The following is a 20,039-nucleotide window of genomic DNA, read 5'->3' on the forward strand; positions in this document are numbered from 1 at the left end:
CCGCGCTCCGTCGACACCTTCCCTCTCCGAACAGCCTCTCTTACCTTTTCCAAGTCTCCGTCCCGCGAACTACTATGTCGATCGAGAAGAGAAGGGAGGGGAGGTGAGGGAAATAGTATAGAAAAAGCCTCTCGCGTGGAATAATTAGACGAGCGGTCCGTTTTCGCTGTAACGATAACTACGATAACGTCCGGCAGTAAACTAATAATTTCTCTCTCTCTCGCGCGCGCGCGCGCGGGCGACACTCGCGCCGTGCTGTGTTTCGCGCGACATTCGCTCTCTCGTATCTCGAAAATATAAGGCGCGATAACGTGCCGGCCCGATAATGGACGACTCGAATACAGGATAGCGCTTTTATCGCCGAGGTTTTTCTTTACGTGCAGGGACGGACCAGCAGCGTGGAAATGGAAAGTTTATCTGCGGGATCTGCGAGCCCGCGATAAAACACACGAACGATCTGGATTCTCTGACGTTTTGAGATATAATATTAATAATGTTGAGGGGGAGAGAAAGAGAAACAGAGAGAGAGAAAGAGAGAGAGAGAGAGAGAGAGAATGGATCGGCCGCACACAGAGTCGCGTGGTAAAAGATAGTACGCGAGTCAGTGCTCTCGATCGCGCACGCGAAATTCACAAATCTTAACGAGCTCTCCGGTGGAGGGATTTTTCCTCTGTGAAATATGCCGTTAATAACCTTAGACGGAGCCAATTTCTCATGACTTTTACCGGCCCGGATTTACCGGACCACGTCCACGGCATATTTCGGAAATATAAGAACCCGGTGCGCGAGCACGGTTAAGGAGCACGCTCCGCTCGTACGCCAAAGATCACGTAGCACGATAATGGCTTCCTTTCCGTTCCTTATCGTGCTGGCGACATTCAAAATCCTAGGCCATTACTGCCGAGCGAATGGTACCCTTTTCAGGTGAAGTACGTAGCTACGTATATTCCACGGGAAATTTCCCCGTCGCATTAACGTGACAGATTATACAGCCGCTCTCTCTGATCAGTTGCGTCTGACTACCATCTTCCCTTACTGTCGTGCTTTATCTCGCTTTTCTTTCTACCATCATCGTACTTTCAAGCTTCGTTCTGCTGAAAATTCAATTGAGAGAATTGGGAATCGATATATATATATATATATATATATATATTTCGATTCTCTTTCGTCCCACTTTCTTCTTTCATTATTTTTCTTTTGCCTTCTCTTATCAGCGCATACAAATCTTTCTCTTTCTCATATAAATCGGATGTTCAGTTATTGACATATGTTTCTAGACGAGAATAAAGATTACAAGTTTTTTATGCGCAGTTATTATAAACAGATTGTTGAGACCGATAACGACGTGACAATTCAACAGAAATTGTATTTGTAACTCAATTAAAATTATATTCTAGATTATAAAAGATTATAAAAATTCGTACAATAATAAATGAATTTCGAATGTGATTCGTTAAATAGATATCACAGAGTTAGTTTAGAATACGTGGTTGCCGTACTTGACATTCGTATAGCGCTTTACACATATCTACAGTTACTTACCGTAAATGAAAGAACAAAGTCAAATGCAATCTCGCGTGAATTTTTTTTATTCCGCTTATTCCGACGACGAGGTCACGTCTGAGTACAAGCTTGCAAGGAACAAAGACCTGCTTCGTGCAATGAAGTACAGGTAATCAGGCGCCTTCGTGACCATCCTTATAAGGACGATGCCAGTTCATTAATCCGCCGTGTCGCGGATCGCTCGTCACGACGGCCCAAACAAAGAATGAAGGTTTATCGCGAACGACGTCTAATAAACTGACGACGGTTTCTTGTCGCAGGGTAAGGCTCAACGACGTCAACTTCGCCCTTTAAGGAATCTTCCTTTAAAAGGCTTCCCTCTAAGTACGAAAACAAGAAGATTGCGCGCTGAATCTTAGGAAGATTACGACGTCAAGCAAGTGAAGTGGAGATAAGTAATTGCTGTAAGCAATAATGAACTCATCGTAATTCTTTTTTTTTCCACGCAAGAGTGTGTAATTTGTAGGATCAGTTTTTAAGCGTTTGTCAGGTTGAAACTGCAAATTACATATGATTAATCAAACTCGACTATACAGGCAAATAATATTGTATCATCTGACTCCGACGTAAATAATAAATAATTAATTGGCGTACAATTCGACATCATGTTTCAGCCATATTCACGGCTACGGTAAACAGTACACAATACACGCAGGCCTCGATGCCAATCTCTATAAGACTCAATCAAATTAATTTGATTCATTAATGCAAACCGCATTGTAACGTTACAATTATTTTGCCATCACCGCTGCTAATGGCTTTCGATGTGTATGCAACGAGGGTATACGACACATTTTATGGAGTATGCGCATACGTTATGCCGCAATGTAGGAGGCCAACCCTTTTCAAAGTGCCGCAGGTACACAGTGCGGTATGTAACCAATAGTATGAACTCGATGGCGCAGGCTCCATTAGGTGGTTAGGACGCCGGAGGCCTTCTCTCTCTCGCTCCCTCTCCCTCTCCTATCTTCCGCCCTTCTCCTGCCTCCTCCTCCCTTTTCTCCCTTGTTCCCTTGTTCCCGCTCCTCCTTTGACTGATTCCACCTTTATTCCGTTATACATGCCCTCTCTTTCTCTGTTCTACACATTTGTGGTATTAATTAAGGGAAGACAGAACGGGGTTGGGCCGGTGCGAGAACGGGGGTTAGTGTAAACAGGTCCAAGTATTATGTTATCCAACAGACTGACAGCCCGGCCCCATTATCTCTAGCAGCAAGAACAACTCGAGGCCTCTCTCTCGCCCCCCTCCCCTCCCCTCCTCCACCCCTTCGGCAACTAATCTTCTAAAACACACGGACCGCCGCTGCGTTCTCCCGAGCTACGAGCTCATCCTACTTGTGATTCGCAGCACGCAAGATATTGGGCTACGAATCCATCTTTGTATTCGCTTGTTAATGGAAATTAGCTTCTCGATTATAATTGCGAGATCGCGTTTCGAAATTATGTATTTCGCTCGACGATATTGGATGCACGGCATTCGTGATGAAGATGTAAAGCAGCAAACAATCTAAAGTGCCAATCTAAATTATCACAAGTGCGCGATTTCTCGATAAAGTTATTTTTTTCTTCTTCCTTTTTCCTTATTTTTTTTTTTTTTTTTGTATCAAATTTTCTCGTCGCAAGAGATTTCATTCGACGCATCAATCTATGCGAACGTAATCAAGCCTCGGCAAATTGCAATCATTGACGCGTATTACGGTACGGTGAAATATTGCTACTAGAATTTTCTATCATAATGAAATATGAGGTACACGCCGCGTTGAACAAAGTAGTTTTGAAGCTGTTGAAAAGATTCAAAAGCAGCGATTTCGGCAGGGAGGGGGGAGGAGGAGGAGGACCTAATTTGCGCGCGTGGCCTACATTTCAGTGTTATTTTATCAGGATAGAGTCGTAAGCCTGCAATTTTGTCAGAACGCGGCGGCGTATTCTGAAAACGGACTAACCGACCCATGAATAATGCAACCCCGTACGTCTTGCTGATAATTATGTTTTACACCGTTATGCCGTGTTTCGTTAACTCGATGGTGCGGCCGCGCCCTTTCCATCCGCTTTGGCATTATACCTGCATATTCATTACTTAACGTTAAGTATGACTTCAACCCGGAGGGCTTAAATTCAAGCAGCAGGTCGTAGAAGCAAAACTGATTATATTACACGCCCGCGCGAACTTCAAACCGCATTAACCGCACATTACTAATTTAACATCTAATCACTGTCTGCATGTACGTCTTGACCGGATTCTACGTGGGTCGTAAACTCTTTGCGTGTCGAGGTCCTAAGTACTGAAATTTACGTGCGCTAACGCTAAATGCCGATTTTCGCTCTGTCGCCCTAGACTTTATTAATTGGCGGGCTGGAAACTTTCCAACTTTCACAGCAACTTTGCACTTTGGGTCTAATCTCGTTCGCGCGCAATTACCATTGTATTGGTTCTCGCGCGATATGCGAGCCGACCGGCTATCAAGGAAATCGGCATGTACGTTAAAGCACCGACCGCTCGCACGTAGGTACACGATACGTAGGTACACGAAGTATGAGGGCTAGTACGCGGGAGTAATTACAGCCCGTGCGCGCTGTAACTTCCTATCTGCGAGATCGAAATTACCATTGGACGGCGTATCTTGCGCCGCTTCTTTACGGGGCCAGTTACCGGGTGTACGCTGTTTGCATGTAAACGACGTCTTTACACGTACCGAAGGTTAGCCGTGCACTCATGTCCGTTTCGTTCACGACAAATTACAGGCGGCACCGTTACACAGGAAAGATACGTTACTTATCTTGGGAGTTATGCGATCACCGCGGCGCACACGGGGACCCGTATTAGCGCCCTTTGCCAGGAAAATCACTTCACTAGGCTTTATTTCGACACTGGGATTTTATCGTTAGTTAAAACGCACGTGTTACACATTCAGGGAATGTAACGTGCACTTTTCCCTCGTGCGCAGATCGTACGCAGATCTTAATTTATATAGTTTTACAAGCACGATGTACGATCGTTTATTAAAGAAAAGAAAAATCGTGTAGCGAGCCAAAGGGAAAAGCGATTTCTTTTCACATAGGGGATACAGGAATGGAAGTTTCACTGCCTTTTTGTATAACGATGCGCATAGACATCTAAGGAAGATAGATTCGGCTGCGCCGTGTCGTGAGCATAACGATATGTGCTTCTATGTAGGACTGGTTAGAGATTGGCGCCATATCATTGATCCCGGCTCATCTAGGCATAATGCCACCCCTCGTAAGCCAGTCACGTCCCCCATTCTCTACACTCTCGCCTCACAGTCCTATTGCTGATCGTACTAAAGTCATGATCAGGCCGGCCAGTCTTTGACAGATCCTACTTAACGCGAAGTACTCACTTATCGGGCTCTATCAATTGAAACTTGAATCTCAACATGTAAAAGAATATACTTTAGAAAATAAAAAAAAAGAGAAAGAAAGAAGTTAAGAAAGAAGTTAAGAAAAAATGTTTCTGATTTTTTAATAGTGTGTTTTGACGATATATATAATTGTGTAAAATACGTAAATTTTAATAGGCAGATAATTATGTTATTCGATAGTTATATAACATAAAAATTAAGAAAGAAATTATATATGCCTCAATTAAATTATTGTAACAAATACATGCGATACGACGTTGATATAGTCAAGTCAATGATAACATTCTGCTGTACTTGCGATTTAATGCTCAACTTCTAACTTTTAAACTTAATGACACCACCTTAGCGCAGTCACCTTCTCTTTCTCTCTCCATCACTCGTTTGCTTGGTACATTTTACTATCGCAAATGTCACGAGGCTTCTTTATGAAATTAAAAAAAGCTAGATGGTTCGTTTCTTTTACGAGGCGTCAAACGTTTCACCTCGTTATATATAAAAGCTGGCAGCCCGTTCCGGCATCGGCATTAAGTAATGCAATACGCTTCGTCGGCGAAAAAGACGAAGGAGATAGCCAGGAAAAAGGAGAGAAAACGTGGTTTGCGAGGCAGGAAAAGCCGGTGAAACTTTCCGTAATTAATACGTTAAACTTTTTTCCCGGCCGCGCGCCGGATCTCACGCGCTCGTTCGTCCATTGAATGTCAATGATCGAAATCGCTCTTTGATATAATTCTTCTCACTGGCGCGCGCGAAAGAGAGAGAAAACGTGAGCGTGAACCCGTTATGGAACGAAAAGCTCCATTGCGATGTGCCTAGTCACCCGAATCAATATATCTCAATTCGAGCGTTCCATCTGGCAGCATTCGTCATAATTGCGAAGCGCAGTTCTTTCGTTGATTAGGGATGGTTCATTATGTCGGTAATTAGTAGCTTGTATAATGCGTTTAAGTGTTTCCTCGGTGGAATTAGTATGCTAACTAATTCCCATCCCTTACCTCTCGCACCCTTTACTTCTCGCAACTCGAGTTCAGCGCTTTCGCCACCCCTCCTTCCGTCTCTCTCTCTCCCTCTCCCTTACACTTCCAATGAAACTGAATCACAGGTGGCAAATGTCGAGAATTGCGATGCGCGCGAACTAGATATTCATACCTAACCCACGAGAGCGTTCAAATATCACACATGCGGTACATGTAATCCCGCCTTGTGCAACATCATCATCCAGCGTAAATATAATTGAACATTCCGAGGAATCGAATTTATCATTCGATTGAAATCGCACGGTATTCGAATAATAACTCTTTGCCACATTCATCTGCGAAGCTTAGTATAGCTGAAAGAAAGTTAATTTCTCTTCTCATGAGGCCCAGAAGAAATATATCCAAGATTATCCAAACGAATTGCACATTTAATGTCCCAGTTATATTCCGATGTATCGATAGCCATATCGATGTTTGCGCAGGAGGAACAGGATGGGATGCGTGAGTAGTCGGGGGGGAGGGGGTGGAAGGGGGGGGCGATAGGTGCAAACAAGAAACGAAAATACCCATTCTCAATTCTCCTTCCCTCGGCTCGGCCAGAGCAGGCTGGATCAGACCGAGGGTTGTGGAGGGTGCAGGGAGAAAGGCATCACACACTGCACATCGGGATGGAACATACACAGTAGCTAGTCGATGTGATTGGCCCGGTGCCAGCAGCCTCTAACGACGCTTTCGAAAGGAGGAGAATCCTACTTCGTCCTCTCCAACGACGAGCCTCCAAAGATACCCCGGGACCAGTGTGGCGGTGACGCAATGTTGCCGCAATCACATTTTGGCACGCCTCTGCCTAACCGATACCTCCCTCCCTCTCCCGCCATCCACCCCTCCGGAGAGGGCCTCCGATATCTAGTACCGTGTTGAATTCGACCGGTATCGACCGTGCGGAACTTGAACGGTCGTCTAACGACAGTCCGAACGCGAGAGGCCTTCGCCGCTATGTAAACTCGGATCTGACTACAGCCGTATGTATTTACCCGTCACGTCGCGCCGGCTTCTCAGTTTTCTGGCATTCCTATCAAGTCGGCCGCACCGTATTGTACCTCGCATTGAATTTCAACGTAGACGTAGCAAAATGTATTTAATTCTATCCGTCGAGAGAAAATCGTCCGGAGAGAATCGTGCGTTGTACGGAAATACGGCAAAACTATACACCATTTCCTGTTTAGTTTAGCCCACTGTTAAGCTCGTTACACAATAGTGGATATACACGAATAGTGGATATACGCGAATAATAAATCTGTCACGTATAAATAGCAAAACTATTTTATTATATCCGCTTTAAATCTTTATACGTCGCGTATTATTATAAGCAAGTGTCCAGTAGTCCGCATATATTATGTGTCATTGACAGGAGTATCGATCCGGCTGTTGTTGTCACTTCTAAGCTAATAGGATATATACACCGATAATACGGATATTCACGTCAGTTCCAGAAAATGATTACGTAGAAGAGAGAGAAGATACGTATGTACATAAATGCTATAAATATCACAGAATATCTCTGTCCGATACTCGAGGTATTAATTAAAAATGCATATAGAGAAAATTTCTCGATATCCTGGAAGGAAAGCTTCGCTAGATCTCGCTGATACTATTTTTGTGTACTCGCCGCGATAACTTCCGCGATGGAAACTTCTGGATTCTCTTTAAATACGAAGACGAGCTGTGTGGCGTCGTCGAATAAAGTGCCGTGAAATAAAGGAGTATCTCTCTCCCGGGCGATTCGGTAGGCGCGGCGCGAGTTTCACTGGCTGCGGATGGAAAGTGGTTGTATCTAATTTAAATTCCCGACATAAAAAGCTTGCAGAACGCGAGCGGTGGTCGGGATAGCGTGGATCGCGGCCAAGCCACGTGCGGCTACGAGATTCATTCCGCTTTACATGGCCGGTCTGTACCCATCCACTTCTCCGCATCTCCCCAAAATTCCCTCTCGCTGCATTCTCTCTCTTTCTCCCTCTCCCCCTTTTCTCTCTCTCTCTCTCTCTCTCTCTCTCTCTCGCTCTCTCTTTCTCTCTCACCATCTCCGTCTCTACTCTTGTATTCTCGCTCTCTTGCTCCCTGCTACCAAGATCTCATCTCCACGCAACCCATTCCGCGCCTCGAGCCAAGGTATGACCGGCAGCCTAATGCTGCAGGGGGTTTCTCTTGGGAAACAGAATTATCCAGCAACAAAATATTCGGCGTCTTCGGAAAGAGATATTTAGAAGAAGGAAGAAAGGAATGTCAAATTGACGTCATGCGTCAGAGTGATAAAAATATAAATAGACTGGTTCTCTTACAGCTACTGTTTTTTACAATTCACGCCGATACTTCTGAACGAGATGGATTATAAAGAATATTAAATTATTATATATATTATTCTAATCTTCATATATATATATATATATAATTGTGAAATACATGTATGGCAAGATTATATATGTCATTGTATAAATTTCTATTTGATTCTTTTGAAATATATAGAAACGTATTACATGAGAAAGCTGAAATACACGAGATACGTTTAGATTTATCATGCGGGAAGTTAAAGACTTACATTCTGCTCTTGATCATTGAAGGTACAGGAAAGATTCACCTAGATCGGTAGAAAGATAGAATTGAAAATCTACTTTCATTTAGAAATAGCAAGGATCTATTCCCGTAACTATTCAAGAACGGAGAAAGAACGGTCTAAAGGTTCTGGAGGAGAATCTTTTGGTCTGTGTGTCTTTTCGCTTCTAAAGCAGCCCCGATGTCATCCTAACTCGAAGTTCCCCACCCATTACGATAGCAAAAGAAATCTTTTCCCTTTCTTTTCTTACAATTTCCACCTACTTCAAAGGATATCCATTAAAGGAGGCTGACTATAATCTCTCCAGCACTGTTTTCAAAATCAAATCAACAAACTTGTAGAATTTGTTATAAAAAGTACTCAAATGTGCTAAAAGACATTTAAATTTTCTTGAAAGATAAATTGTTAATTATTATATTATCCTAATACGTAATTTTCACACGTAATTTTTTTCGATTTTTTCTTTGAGAACGAATACATATAAACGATTAATAAAAACAATTATAACGATAAAATTTTATATTTATATTTAGAGAGGCCAGTATATTCCTACATAGAAGCTGCATATTTCGTAATCACAAAAATTGTAAAAATATGCCACGTCACATTTTTTAATGCAGATGTATTCACATCCTACCATTAATACGGAGTGCCTCGTGTAAGGTGTCGTCTGAAGTTTCAGTCCCGAAAAATAAAAAGTGTCGAATACATGAATAGTACGTTACATCGTACTCCTGATATTCAAATTACCTCGACGTAAATCTGACGTAGGGCCAGATAATTATCGCGTGACTTTTCGAACGACGCCTCGACGCGTGGTGTCATGCATAATGCGTTGCCCATTTGCCAAAAACGCGAATCGCGTAATACATTGTCATTGCCGTTGCACGTAAATGCTAGAACGGAATCAGAATTCGGCATTATGCACAATTGAGATATATCAGTTCGCATTGCGAATCCGTATTTTACGACGATCAGCGCGATCGAAACGGCGCTAACAATGACCGAAATGATGCGGCGTGCAAATTCTCTCTTCCTCCACCTCGCCGAAATCATTGTGCCATCGATTCCGTGTTACTAGTATTTCCGATAATTCTCGATACGCGTACGTGCAACGCATTTACACCGCGCATAAAGCCGAATTATGCCTGTCAAATATTAACACGATTCTAGCATCAGAGATCGCAGTGCTGTAAGCTCTCTACTCTCATCCAAAGACCGCGATATATTCGAGAGAGCAAATATTAGCGCTTATCGCATGATTTATTCCAATGGGAAATTCTTGTGCTTTTTCCGCTTTATAGATTTTAATAATTATTTTATATCACGCTGAATAATTATTTTATATCAATTATTTTATATCAATAATATTACTTGCTATGTAAATATGTACCGTAACCACTATAATCTAAAGATTTGACCACGAAAATGGTTTTGCCAACAAATTTAAAAATTTGGCTAAATACATAGCTGAAAATAATTTTAATTGGACATCAAAATTATTATGTTGGGCGCTTAAGCGTGATAATAAATACTGCAAAATTTTTTAGCAATCAATTTGAACGTTGCACATAATAACTTAAAGATCCAACGAAATGATTCTGTATCCGGCCAAATTTTTAGAGTTGCCGATAAAATATTATATTATTATTTTCCGTGTTCATATTACAAATATAAGAAATATCTTACGATCTTGAAAATCGTATATATCCTTTTGCATTTAATCTCGCGCGTATCTCGATACCGAGTGAGAGGGGCTTGTATATAGGTGCAAGGAGACAGGAGAGAATGTTTTACTTGTCCGTCGGAATGCCTCGGCAAGGTAATACACGTCAGGAGCGGAAGCGCCTGAATTAGTTACAAATTCGGGCGTAGTAAACGATCCAGCGCTTAGGGCGAGAGCCACGCGAGCTTTGGAAATTCTCGCCGCGACGGGTAGGACGGGGTGAGCGAATGCGCGATGGCGATGGCGATGGCGATGGCGATGGCGCGGCGCGGTAGGTAGGTTTACCGCGATAAATCACACGGTGCACCGACAAAAGGGGCCCGACGAAAGGGTCGCCGCCATAAACGTATAAAGTAATTACGCGCCGTATCCGCGTGGTATAGCGCGGCGCCGGCCGGCCATTCACGAGGATTCGCCTAAATTTCGCGCCTGGCGTGTCGACCATACGAGGCGCACGACGAACAAGCCGAATGCGATTTTCATCCCCCGCGAAACCGAAGCGCTCTCGTCTCATACCACCGCGACGGGAATTACGTTCCATCGCGTGCATTATCGGAACATATATTCTATATGAAGCACCTGCTCGAAAGCCCGACTATCATCCTCGCCGTCGTGAGTTTCATCGAGTTAAGCCCTCCTGCTCTTTTTTTTCTCTCGAGAGAAAAAGGGAGAGAACAGAGGAAGAAAGATTTATGAAAATACTTCATACTTTATGAAAATCCAGACATTTATGATACAAATAATTACTTGTTTATGATACAATTGAAATTTATTTTTCGTTTGAAATTTTCAATCGACACAGCTTAATGTAGAAAATAATTATTTATTTCACGTTATGTCTTGTTATCGTTTTTCGATTGCTCAACAATTTGAATGGTTTATCGCGATTAATTTAACGCGTTTATTTCCGCAACTCCTATTTCACACACGTAAGCAATAATAATTCAAACATGTATTACGTCTGTCAAAATGCTCGCCATTACTGGAAAAAGGTGCGGGCATTCCGCTTCGTTCTTTCCGGTCAAGAGGTGCCTGCTAACTTTCCCATGAAAGGAACTTGAATTTATATACCTATAAATTTCTTGGTATACGGCTTACTACACTGTAAGTTGGGAGTTAAGACACCGGGAGAGGCATCGTAACTGTTCTTGGCGAAATTAATAGTTCGTGATAAACAGAACTTATATGAATTATTGTTCATGTTGATAAACCCGTTATCGAAGGCACTAATCCTCTTCTGCGAAAGGTGAATGCGATTTCGTAAGTCAGCAACATTACACATATCGCTAACATATCGAGATGTCGCTCGATTGTTTAATGTGTACAATGTGACGATTGGGAAAAATTATTACGTGTACGGCGGCATTTTCTTATTAAGAAACGTTCTTCATTAGAAGAGCCGTTGAACGGCTGCAAGTTCTTATGAGAGCTGTTCTTCCGTCGTTCGTTATGGGCGGAGATTGATGATCGCGAAGAAGCGTTTAAGCATAAAAAGCCTCGCGGCTACGCCGAAAAGAAGAGGAGCCTTCCTATCGCGGTATTAAATCGAGCGAAAAAATAAGAATACCTACGAGCCCCGATGAGGGGTTGAGAGTAGCCGGGCCACCGTGCTCGCTCGCGAAACGATATATTATGTATACGGAATAAATGGAATAGAGAAGAGCCTCGAGCCGTGAGTCCTTCGAACCCAATAGAGCAAGCTAACGGCCCCTGCCATCGTACGTATTATCCGGCAACGTGTGGTCAACGTGTGTGCGCGCGCGGGGTCTCTGTCGCTCTCGCCATCCCCGCGGCAGATAAGTTTTCGGACGGAAGATGTAGCGGGCCGGATAAATCCTCGAGACTTCCGGTGAAACTTTCTTGCGGGGCCGAAAACGGGGATGCCCTGAGACGCATCGACGACCGCCCCGGAAGTCTACACACGGCGCTTAACGCGAAGTAACGGCCCGCGAGAGCGGAGTGTTCCTAAATTTTTCCCGAGCGTCCTTTATCGCGTATTTCCTCTAAGATCCGCATGTCGCGTACCTTTGCGTATCCCCGAAGTGTGCGTCCACGACTGCGACATGACCATTATCGTCGAAGACAGAGAGAGAGAGAGAGAGAGAGAGAGAGAGAGAGAGAGAGAGAGAGAGAGAGAGAGAGAGAGAGAGAGAGAGAGATTACGCGAACTTCTCGCGTCAATAAAGGATGAGCAATGTACAATACGTGCGCAATGTTCACGCAGCGCCGCGGGTTATCGCGGTATGAAAATAATAACGTCCCGCGGGCGAAAATGTTTACGAATTTTCTGCGAAAAACGAGTAATAGTCGGGATACAGCGAAATAATACGTAATAATAATACGTAATAATAATGCGTAAAATTGGATTTTTCCATGGAAAATAACGCAGCCGGATGAAATAAAATATTTTACAATTATACTGCGCGCGCTCGCGTATAAACGCGGTGCGTCGAAACGCAGTCGTTTTTTCCACAACTCTCCGGCGAACGCGTAAAACGAATGATCGGATCGTCGAACAACATTCGACGGTACTTTTTATAACGATGATACGCCGCGAGGGCGAAACATTTCTGCCACGCCATTGTCACAAGCGCACCGCTTCACGATTGAAACACCGCGCCCTCAACAAATCTGTGTTCCCTGTTTTTCCCCGCAATATTCTCGTATACTCTCGTATTTTTTTTTTTTTTTTGATCCTATTTTTCCCCGAAACAGCGTGGAATTGGAGATCGCTGTGCAACTTGGTGCATCGACTGTACTGACGAAGTAACGGCTTGTGCTCTCAGTATCTCAGCATTTACATCTCCGCCCTTCTGTCTCTCTCCTTTTCTCTGTCGCTGGCCGAGCACTGAGAAACCATTCACCTCGCCGTCCCACCCCTAAAATTCCGCGGGGTGAGCTGAAATCGCGCACTAGGCGGCCGAATGTATTTCTCGGAGGGCTTAATGCTGGTGAAAGTGGAGACGCGGCACAATGGAGACACGAGGGCACCGAGAAGGTACAGAACGCGAAGAAGAGCTTGGGCGCGAGCATGTCTGCGTGCGGGGATACAGACGGGGAGACACACTGGCGAGGAGGGCCAGATGAAGAGAGAGATTGGGAGAAGCGAGAGAAGAGGAGCACTCATTGTGTACGAATACACTAACACTCGACAGAGACACGTCGATTCTACGTAGACGATACCGTCCGCAAAACGTTTGGAGAGGAAAGGAAGAAGGCGCGATGGTAAGGGTGAAAACTCGTTATCAGAAACGCCCTAAACTCGTGGTCCACTATCTTCGACTCGCGCGCGCGCGCCTCTTCCGAATATCGCACGGTGAAACTTCCGTTCCCTTCGCTTCTTGATTTATTAGATTTCACGACGGACCAGGGTGATAGAACGAAAGCAAAAAGGGACGATCGCAAGAAGAAGAAAGGAAAAGGTAAGAAGAGGCGGCAGGAAGCCAAGAGAAGCGCATAGAGACTCGGAGGCTGCAGAATCTCCTTCTCTCCCTCTGTCTTTCTCTCTCTCTCTCTTCTTCAGCACTTGCAGCTCTTTTTTCGTTCGATGCCTGCAAAGTTTTCCTGGCAGGTATCCTGCCCAGGGATCCTGCCGGGGTTCCTGCCCGGACTCGCTCGCAACAGTCCGGTATCATACTTATACTGCTTCGTCGCTCTGTCTTCCGCAAGTCTTCTCTTACGTACACTTAGTTGTATCCCCGTCCCTTCTCTTCCAACTTGTTCCCGACGCCGTTCTCTCTTCTTCTCGCGGCTACATACCGCTGTTTGTGCGGCAGCACTGCTGCGACCGGCGGCGATGGCGACGGTGGTAGTAGCAGCAGCAGCAGCAGCAAGGGTAGCAGCAGCTGGTGGCGGCGCGTTCCGGAACTTCGAAACTCTAACGAAATCTCGGGCAAGGTGAATATTTTATGCGTAAATCAAATCCCAACGAGTATTCGCGAGAGAGCGAGGATCCGTGGCACGGCGCGGCTAAATTCAATAGTAGCACAACGCCTCGCAAGCTCTTCACGGCTGTATCGCTCTTCCATATCTCCCACCTCTTTTCTTTACGGATGTCTGTTCTTTCCTCCTTCCTCTTTCTCCGCCGAAGGGAGCCCTCGCCTCCCTTCTTTCTCGCGCTCATTCAATACCCCATACCTGAAGTCTAGTCCTTACCGGAGATATTCCATCGCGCGGGTATCTATCGACTATTGAATTTCTGTCGCGCGCGTTGCAACAACGAGCGCGTTATCGAGCCTATTTGCATCGCTGAATTCAATACCGCGCAACTACTCAATGTCCCTGCTTGTTTCGAGGCACTCTCGAAAAGGCGCGCGGTGGCATAATTTTCAGGCATCAAGCATGACGACGTGCAATTACAGGCCGCGACGCGAGATACTCGAGATTTAGGAGATCGTAGATCGCAGCGTGCGAAACGTAATAATGGGGTGTGTGCCTTATTCCGGTATGAAATATTCCTTTTCCGCGGGAGAAGGACCGAACTTTGTTAGTCGCGAGGGCGGGATTCGCCTTCGCGTATACGTCTACACAATACGGCAATAAAACTCCACCCCCCTTTTTTCTCGCTCTGCTTCTCATACTGGGTTAAGGGGAAAACGTGGTTCCCTCTGCGACCGAGCAACCCCATGACCAGGCACTCGGTCAACGTAACGCCCTGCAGAACGATCAAATATTCAGCAGCACTCCCTGAAGCTATGCTGCGGATGCCGCCTTTATTTATTTGTTTGCGACGAGTCGCTTCCAGCACCGGACGGGATACCTTCTACACGTGTAGAAACGCGCGACAAAACGGCGAAGAGGGACGAGGAGGAAGGGAGATATTTTTTTTTTTGTATCCGGGAACGCCGCCAACAACCTTTCACCTAGATACGATTCTGACCCAAAAAGTTAAGCATTAAATTAATAAATTACAAGAGCTTTTCCCTGTATGTCTCTCTCGCTTGATCTCTTGGCTTTTGGCCGAATAGCACGGCTCTTGCCGGTATTTGCCTCATGCCGATCTTACGCATGCTTCAACATTCGAGCATGTTTGAGCATCTGATGTCTCAGACAATTTACGTCGTAGGAACCGATTCCAGAATCATTTCAGAATCTTTCGTCTCATTGGCGCTGTTCTATATATTTTGTCATTCTTGAAAACTCATCCAATCCATCAAATACATATTGCGATCTCACGGATTAAAGCCACAAATTGAATGCGTAAATTTTACATCACTCTTCTCAAGCATAGATAAAATTTCATAAAGAGAATTTGAACATTTAAACGATCCGTTTCAGCCACGTCGAAATATTCGAAATAGTCGATTGATTAGCGTTTCGATTTTTGATTCTTTAACGAGAGAGCGAACGAAATAGCCGCGATTTTTTAACGAGCCAGATGGAAAGGAAACAATAATTACGCTTAAACAGAACGGCGGCAGAGAATAACATTTCGTTTGCCGCGTGCGTACCCCCGCGTTGAATATTCGTTGCATACTCCGTTTGACCCGGCCGTGGTGGCGCCGCGGTATTCACGGTGTACACGGAGGGCTGAAAACGTCGAATGAAAATTAGATATTCCGAGACCGGCGCGGCAGGCGTACACGCAGAACCGTGCTGCGAGTGCGCTAAAATATCACAATGGCACGGCAGGTGCATTTACCGACTCCCGCCGGTACTTTGACGACAGTCGCCAGATAGCTCTTTCATCCGGTAATTAGCCGGAGAGCTCGAGGAGTTATCACCTGGCGTGATCGTGGCTGTACACGGAGTGGCCCATCTACCTGCCAAGTGTGCGAAATGAAGCGGCGAAATGAAGCGGGGGGAGAGGAGGGGCTTACTCCTCGTGCCAGTCGGCGACCTCAGTCCTTAATTAATTAACACCGCACCGAATAATAATTATCGAAATGAAAGATGATATCGGCGGGCTTATTTATTGGTACACACGATGATATCGAGGTAACGTATAATCCGATGCGCCGCCTGGTTGTAGCTCCGAGCCATGGTATGGCAAGGCACGAGTTGCCGTCGCCGTTGTGTATACGTCCGCCTCTCGGCTGCCGCCTCTCGTCGACCGATAGCGATATCCGAACGCTACTTCGCTAATTGATTCGTAAATTAATTTGTCCGCGTGATCTCATATTTACAGTGCTTAATTACGGAGCTTTCAACGTACCGCAGGAGTAGGCCTCGTGGATGTAGGGCGATGTGACGGCGTGTGCATCGATCTCAAGACGATTATCCGTATTACTCGAAGGTAACGTAACTCGTGGACTTTTTTATCTATTTGGGTGTTTTTTTTCTTTAATTGTTACAATTCTTGCAATTCGCGTTTCCGTTCCCTTTGCCGTGCTTGTACCTACCTCTGTGTCGTGTCACGACACAGACACACAGAAACCTTTTATTGTTTTATTCAAGCTCCTCTTGCCAGCGGTGGCTCGAAGGGCGTCCAAGACAAATTGCATTCTGCGAAGATTCAATCTAGTCGCGGGAATGTTCAAAGTCGAGATAGATCTCGTGGACGAGCGTCCGTAGAATGCGCTGGCGAGAAATAAAAGTGGCGAGCGCGTTTCGCGGCCGGGGAGAGATAAAAAGGAAGGAAACGAAAGCGCGCCGCGTTGAAAAACGATTTCGGGATGAAGGGCAGGTCGATTCCGGACTCGTTAGGCCGGCACAAAACCACAAGCGCCGGGTTTGTTCTACCAAATACGTCGACGAAATGGGATGTTCCTCCCCCTTCCCCCTCTCGCATGTGAATTTCCTCGATATTAAAGCCCGAGCGATGCGACTGTGCGACGATTGGTGGCGTGCGGCAATCTGCTTGGTGCCCCTGGACTTCCGATAATTATGTGCCAATTAAATTTAACGACTGTCCATTATTCCGATCTACGCGTACCTCCCTGCGCCTTTCCTCCCCTCTTCGTTTTCCCCTTAATGCCGATTCCATCACCCCTCCTTCGGCCGATGGTAGCCGGCGCGGCCGAATCGGCAACAACTATCATCCGGATCGCAATCCAATTACTTTTTAATATTATCGGGGTGCGCCTGGAATCGAGCTGCCTTTGCGGAACGTCGCGCGACCACATTGTAAAACTACGAGGAACTCCCACTGGCAAATAAATGCTTCCGAACTGGCTGCGTCCCTTTCTCACATACGTCGTTGTTAGGAGCCATTTGCTCACCACGGCTTGCCATCGCTATCAAATGGAATAAAGTGCCGGTGACCAGTTCCGAGGGAAATGGGAAGTTTGGAACGTAATTTGCGACAATCGATCACATAACTCGAAGAAAATGGGGAGAAAGTATAATAAATATTTTTGCCATATCGCGCGCACTTTCCCGTATTTTTTGTTCGAATTTTTACTCGAGTCAGAAACGTCAGATTGTACCTCATCCTTGTTATTTAATTGTAATTATTACAACGTACGCGTTATACGTTATCTGTTGTATTATTATCAAGATCGCTCATGATATCAGAAAAAACAAAATCTGGCGTGAATATCTGGCGTTCACGTTAAAGCATCCAATTTCATGCTGTCTACTCGTGTAATTGTTTTAAAAAGTATCTCTCCTTCTTGCCCCTTCTCGGTTTGTCCTCGTTAAGAATTCAAGCGTTTCAACCGCAGATTAACCCGCCATCGGACAGTGTTTGCTACCGTTTTCCAGGCTCATTACAAGAATGAAACCGAACGTATATTGCGAACCCTCGATTTAATTATCGTTATCGATGTAAAACATATTTAGAGAACAATATTTACACGCATGTAATTATCAACTCATTTTCGTGCAATGGTGTTTATGAATCAGCGTGCCGATTTGTTTATCCCATGGTGCGCTTCTATCACACGAAAATTGCTATTTAACGGATGGATAGGCCAGAAAAGACTAACTTGTTATTGAAATATGCATTGAGGTGTAAAGAGTAAAATAAAACTTTACAGCGATGCTTAGGGCCTTCAATATTCAGAGACACGTTCGATCGAGGTAAAGAAAATGTGAAACGTGCATGCTAGAAGAAAAATACGATAGTACGTACTATTCTCTAATCAAATGCCGGTCATTCCTAAGCTGCGCGTTACCGAGAGGAAAATGGTTTTTGCAGAAAAATTTCTCCCACATGTACGGCATAAAAATCTCGTTCGGCCTGATATGTATATATACGTATATCCTCCAAATCAATTTATATTCCGCGATAAAGCGAAACGTGTTCGATTTCTGATTCGTCCGCCAATTTGGAAAGACATTTTATTCAAAATTCTCTTATGTGTTTTCAGAATTGCGTCGTAAACGATATCTCGTACATTGAAAATTTATTAACGCATTATAACGCAACATGCAAATTTACGACGGTTCCCCGTCGTATAGATAATAACAGCATGCTTATGGAAAAAAAAAAAGAATATTTAATAGAAATCTTACCATTTGTCTATCTATTGATAAATTCGAAGGCCCGTCCGTCCGTTGAGAAGATGACGACAGGCAAGCTTGATATTGTAACTTCTAACATCAAGTTTAGGAATTCGTGTTGTGGAAATGGGTAGGGTGCTCGTCGCAGGAACAGCGAATACAAGGAATAGTCGGTAGGAGGTGAGCACCAACACAGAATGACCACTAAACACCTAACAACCAACAATAGCAGTCAACATTGAACATCGATAAATCAACGAAACTTAACCAACCACAAGTCACATTGTAACGGAATTCAGCGAACAGTGAAGACATAATCATCAACCAATATACATATATGGATGTGTATATGCGCGCGCGCGCGCGTATGTGTGTATATGTGTGTATGTGTGCGTTTGCGTGACGAATGAATATATATATATATATATATATATATATAAATATATTGTATATATGTATATGTAGAATATAAAACGAATATACACAATGTTAAAATGACGCGTGAATACATACGTGCACACGAGGAATGCCTCTGCCGCAGCATGACGTTAAATTTCGTCGAGATAATTTTGTATCGCCAGATTTGCGGAGTACCGCGTGTACTCGAATACACAACCCCATCGTATTCGAGTTTCGCGATTGCCAATTAGACAGAGCACTCTCGGGTCCACATTCGCCCAGCGGCGAAGGCGGATCTTGGGCAGAGTCTCACAGAGTTCTCGTTAATACATCAATGAGAAATACTAATTTGCGTGACACGATAACGTAAAAGTGAGAGACACGTGTGTGTTAAAACTTAATCAGATACATCTTCAGAGACACCGAGTAGGGATATGGTGACGTACCACATCGAGTACATTGAGAACGTGGTTCGCGCGGACGACACTAGTAGTAGTAGTAGTAGTAGTAGTACTAGTAGTAGTAGTAGTAGTAGTAGTAGTAGTAGTAGTAGTAGTAGTAGTAGTAGTAGTAGTAGTAGTAGTAGTAGTAGTTGTTGTTGTTACATTGTGTGTTGTGGTCGTGGCAAGAAGAAGAAGAGGTGGAGGAGGTGTGCGGCGCCCCCGGCCAGCCGGTCGCCCGTCACACCCTGAAACAGAATAATATTGTCACTCCCCTGCGAAGAAATACCGTCTCTATCGACTATCTCCTCTGTAAGTCCGCTGTCTAAATTTAATTCATTCGTTAACGATATATCGCCATGTCTCGCGATAATCGCACAGATACATTTGTAGGCAATTACACGAGATTAATACGTCACGTTATCTCATAATATTCCGAATGTAAAATCATTTATGATATAATTTTCATTTTTCATTTCATTTTTTTATTTGCTTACATTATTATAAAAAAAATTATCGTCTCATTTTTTTAATAGATATTCACCATTTGAATTTAAAAAG

At 44.3% G+C, this 20,039-nt stretch overlaps 1 protein-coding gene across 3 annotated transcripts in view; it reads right to left on the minus strand.

Moving 5' to 3' along the window:
• LOC105429075 (royal jelly protein-like protein) overlaps positions 1-20,039 on the minus strand; it is a 235,723-nt gene that overhangs the window by 200,031 nt on the left and 15,653 nt on the right. For all 3 annotated transcript variants that reach the window (XR_016141245.1, XR_016141247.1, XR_016141246.1), the window contains exon 4: positions 19,485-19,726. The gene's annotated coding sequence lies outside the window, so the exon portion shown is untranslated. The remainder of the gene's footprint in view (positions 1-19,484; positions 19,727-20,039) is intronic.

This window comes from Pogonomyrmex barbatus, unplaced genomic scaffold (genome assembly GCF_055798465.1).
Source record: "Pogonomyrmex barbatus isolate J1 unplaced genomic scaffold, ASM5579846v1 scaffold9, whole genome shotgun sequence".
NCBI classification, from domain to species: domain Eukaryota; kingdom Metazoa; phylum Arthropoda; class Insecta; order Hymenoptera; family Formicidae; genus Pogonomyrmex; species Pogonomyrmex barbatus.